Source organism: Rhinopithecus bieti, unplaced genomic scaffold (genome assembly GCF_001698545.2).
Source record: "Rhinopithecus bieti isolate Rb0 unplaced genomic scaffold, ASM169854v2 scaffold_21703, whole genome shotgun sequence".
Classification (NCBI taxonomy): Eukaryota; Metazoa; Chordata; class Mammalia; order Primates; family Cercopithecidae; genus Rhinopithecus; species Rhinopithecus bieti.
In genome coordinates this window covers 5,583,763-5,588,888 of record NW_016812332.1, presented here as the reverse complement: position 1 = coordinate 5,588,888, position 5,126 = coordinate 5,583,763, and the positions used below count along the sequence as shown (strand labels likewise).

General features: G+C 39.6%; 1 pseudogene; it reads right to left on the bottom strand.

Moving 5' to 3' along the window:
- Positions 1 to 267: 267 nt before the first annotated feature.
- LOC108544653 (ribosome biogenesis protein WDR12 pseudogene) lies at positions 268 to 1,497 on the bottom strand (annotated as a pseudogene).
- Positions 1,498 to 5,126: the final 3,629 nt, after the last annotated feature.

Sequence of the window (5,126 nt, the reverse complement as noted above, 5' to 3'; positions counted from 1 at the left end):
TTTTACGGCAATGTTTTATTGGAGCTGAATCTCTTCACTTTTCACTTTTTATTTTTATTTTATTTTATTTTTTTTTTTATTTTTTATTTTTTTATTATACTTTTACAAATGCAAAATGAGAAAAGTGATATGTTAGCTGTTATGAAGGGTGAAAACATTATATTAACTTCAAAAGGCTGCTTTCTGCATCCGCATCTATGTAATTTCATGATTCTCTACCAATTTCACTTACAGAAATAATCTCTATAGTCAAATTATTGTTCACTTTCATGCCCCCACATGGGAAGTGGTAGGTGAATATCAGTGGGAATACAATTTATTGTCTGTTCCTCCACTCAGAAGTAGCCCTGTGTCTGTCCAGTCTACACTCAGAACTTTGTCTTCATGAGCAGCCAGATCATAGAGAGGAGCCTTACAACTTCTTGTATCTCACAGCTCAACAATGTTATCTAAAGACCCTGAGATCAGCTGCTGTTCATAAGTAGGAGACCATTTTACTGACACCAAAGAACCATCTTTAGTTTGGGGATCCCAGAGCCTGATATGCCTAGCTGTGCTTCCAGATGCTAAACGTTTACAAAGTGGAGAATAGGAAATACAATCAAACACTTTGTTTCCTGTCAAAGTTGACTTAAGACTGCCAGACTCAACATCCCACACTCTAATTGTATGGTCTCAAGATGCACTGCAGATTTCTTCAGTATCTGACCACAGAACTGATGATCTGCTTCCATGTGGCCAGAGAGGGTCACTATGGGAGTCCTTGTTAGTCCCAACTGTTCTGTTTTCTGTTTCTTTCTTGGTTGATTTGTGGACTCCTCCATCTCATCTTCTTCATCTGTAGGGACTGTAGACAAGATCTTTAGCATCTTATCCCAGGTGCCATTACAAAATTTAGTTCCTGAGCCATCAACAGCTATAGAATCTACACTTCCAGCATGACCTCTACAGCAGTGCAGGGCTTTCACTTTGTTTCTCTCTACATTCCACTCCCATAAGAGAATAGTCTGATCCATAGAGGCACTCAATAATAAGCGGGACACACTATCATTTTTTCACCCAGGCCACATCTTTTACAACATCCGTATGTCCCACAATTGTCATTATTGACTTTCCTTCCAAGGACCAGATCCAAGAAGTCTTGTCATAAGAACCAGTCAACATCCATTCCTCTGCCCCTTTAATTGAACTGATCCAGTCATCATGGAACATGCTTGGCTCTGGCTGGGGTGCAGTATACTGCTTGTTTCTATTTCCACAGTTTCTTCTGATGAGATGTTCTCCAGTTCCGTGTGTTTGAACAAGGGCATTTGCAGAAACTGGTCCTTAATAAGGAAATCAAGCTCCACGTTTGTGGAATTCATTTTTGTCCTTTAGCAGTTTATTGATGATGTTACTAAGGTCAGCAATTTCAGAGGTGGCAGGGATTGAGAAGGGAACATCATCTATGGCATATTTCTTGTTATCAGTGTAGAAGCGTGTTTGGAGCTGAGCCATGGTGAGGAGTACACATAAGACTTGCCCACGGAAACGTATGGGTTAGTAGACCCAGAACAGGGAACTCCTGTCTTTTGGGACTACAAAGAGGCAGCTCAAAATTAGACTGCACGGGTAAGCAAGGAGCTGCAGTCTAAGCCTGGACTCTGCTTTCTCCTGTTTTTGTTTGTCTTATTTTGTTTTGTTTTGGGCAGGCTCTAGCCTCTGAGTTCACTTTGTATACTCTCGATCTCCATATATTTTATGATTTCTTCCTCTGCCTGCCCCTTACATCTTTCTGGTCTTCAGGAATCAGTGCAACGCCCCTTTAAGTCTCATTTTACACATGTTACTATACTTTCAAAACTTCAGCTCTTAGTTGTTTGTTAATGACTCCAACATCTGTAATCCTATCCCAGTTGGTTTTGCTGAGCTCCATGCACATCTATTCATTCTTTCTTTCTTTCTTTCATTCAAAAGAAAAATCTCCAGTTAATGCCTGTTCTGTGCAAGCAAGTTGCTACATGCTGAGAACACCATGATGAACAAGAGACAAAATCTTCCATGTTGGTGGTGAATACAGCCAACAAATAAGTAGGCAAATAAATAAACAAAGGGACTAAGAAGCTGCTCTGGTCAAATAATCAGGGAGATAGTTTGGATAGACTGTGCTTGAAGCTGAGAAGACTTAAAACCAGGTACAAATGCCTGTTCAAGAAGATCCCATGATGAAACAGCAAACTCAAATGCTTTGAGGCAAGAAAGAAGTTGATGGGTTTGAGGAAATAAACAGAGATCCAAGCCTGAATATGGTAATTAGAATAGGAGTAGTAGGATATGAGGTTGAAGAAGTGGGTAGGAATCACGGAAAGATTTGTGGGCCATATCTGGAATTTAGGTTTTACTTCAAAGACAATGCAAAGCCACTGAATCATTTCTGGCAAGAGAATAATACTTTATTATTATTGTTCTTAAGTATTTTATTCTTTTTAAGAGGTTTTATATTCATAACAAAATTGAGAGAAAGGTACAGATATATCCCCACACACCCTCTGTCCCCCAAAATGCATAGGTACATTAAAATAAAAACTTTTTATTTAAGTAAAATTCAGGTAGAGAAAACTAGAGATGCCACTGAGTGTTTGTACGTTTTGTAAGTACATCCATGTAACTAGTATCTGGGCCTAATAATGAAACACTACTCCTATCCCAGATGTCCTCTCATGTTGTCTTCTAGTCACTACCTGTCCCCTGCTTAGAGTAAGCACAATCCTGACTTCTAACATGGATTAATTTCATCTGTTTTGTACTTTATATGAATATCATACAGCATGTGCTATTTTATGTCTGGCTTCTTTCTTTCTACATTCTGTCTCTGAAATTATCCTGTGTCATTTTGTCTAGTGGTATTTTCTTCATTCCCATGCTGCAAAGCAGTCCACTATGTGAGTATTCTGCAATTTATTTATCCATTCAAATGAAAATGGGCCCTTGAGTAGTTCCCAGTTTGGGAAAATTATAAATACTGCTGTTACAAACAATCTAGTACACGTCTTTTGTTGAACATACGCATTCATTTGTTGGAAATATACCTAATAGTGGATTTGGGGGTAAAATTTTATGCATATGTTCACTTTTATTAAAATCTATCTTTATGGAAAGATTATAATGTATGTGTGCATATGGATGTATATTTAAATATACACAGATATATGTGTATATATTTAATTATTTATTTGGAAAATATTTCAAATGTACAGAAGAGTTGCAATAATATTTTAGAAAATATCCATATCCCTTTATTTAGAATCAAATATTGCTAACAATTTGCCCCATCTTCTTTGTCATTTGCTGTCTTTATTTATATAATTTTTTTTTTTTTTTTTTTTTTTTTTTTTACCACTTGAGGGTAACTTGCATACATGATTGTATTAATCCATTCTCATGCTACTATAAAGAACTCCCTGAGACTGGGTAACTCATAAAAAATAGAGATTTAATTAATTCACAGTTCTTCATGACTTGGGAGGCCTCAGGAAATTTACAATCATGCCAGAAGGAGAAGCAAACACATCCTTCTTCACGGAGAAGGACCAAGCAAAGAGGGAAAAGCCCTTTATAAAACCATCAGATCTCATGAGAATTCACCAAGAGAACAACAGCACAGGGATAACTGCCCCCATGATTCAATTACCTCCCACTGGGTCCTGTCCACATTATGGGAACAACAATTAAAGATGAGATTTGGGTGGAGTCACAGCCAAACCATATCATTCTGCCCTGCCCCCTCTGAAATCTCATGTCTTCACATTTCAAAACCAATCATGCCTTCTCAACAGTACCCCAAAGTCTTAACTCATTCCAGCATTAACCCCAAAGTCCAAATCCAAAGTCTCATCTGAGACAAGACAAATGCCTTCTACTTAGAAGCCTGTAAATTCAAGTTAATTACTTCCTGGATACAGCAGGGAACAGACATTGGGTAAATACACTCATTCAAAATGAGATAAATTGGCCAAAACAAAGGGGCTACAGGCCCCATGCATGTCCAGAATTCAGTGAGGTAGTCAAATCTTAAAGCTCTGACATGATCTCCTTTGACTCCATGTCTCACATCTAGGTTATGCTGACACAAAAGGTAGACTCTCACAGCCTTGGAGAGCTCCACCCCTGTGGTTTTGCAGGGTACAGCCCCCATCCCAGGTGCCTTCCTGGACTGGCATTGAGTTTCTGTGGCTTTTCCAGGTGCCCAGTGCAAGCTTTGGTGGATCTACAATTCTGGGGGATGGAGGATGGTGGTCCTCTTTTCACAGCTCCACGAGGCAGTATCCCAGTGAGGACTCTGTGTGAAGACTTCAACCCCACATTTTCCTTCTGCACTGCCTTAGCAGAGGCTCTCCATGAGGGCTCTTCCCCTGCAGCAAATGTCTGCCTGGACATCCAGGTATTTCCATACATCCTCTGAAATCTAGACAGAGGTTCTCAAACCTCAGTTGTTGACTTCTGTGCTTCCACAGGCTCAACACCACATGGAAGCTGCTAAAGCTTGGTGCCTGGACCCTCTGAAGCCACAGCCCAAGCTATACCTTGGCCTCTTTTAGCCACACCTGGGATGCAGGGCACAAACTCCCTAGACTGCACAAAGCAGCAAGGCCCAGGTTCCAGCCCTCAAAGCCATTTTTCCTCCTAAGCCTCTGGGCCTGTGATGGGAGGGGCTGCAGTGAGGGGCTCTGACTTGCCATGGAGATATTTTCCCCAATGTCTTGGTGATTAACACTTGGTTCCTCGTTACGTATGCAAATTTCTACAGCTGGCTTAAATTTCTCCTCAGAAAATGGGTTTTTCTTTTCTATCATCTTGTCACACTACAAATATTCTAAACTTTTTATTTTATTTATTTAACTTCCCTTTAAACATAAATTCCAATTGCAAATCATATCTTTGTGAATACACAAAACTGAATGCTTTTAACAACACCCAAGTCACATCTTGAACTCTTTGGTGTTTAGAAATTTCTTTTGCCAGATACCCTAAATCATGTCTCTCAAGTTTAAAGTTCCACAGATCTCTAGGGCAGGGGCAAAATGCCACCAGTCTCTTTGTTAAAACATAACAAGGGTCACCTTTATTCCAGTTCCCAACAAGATCCT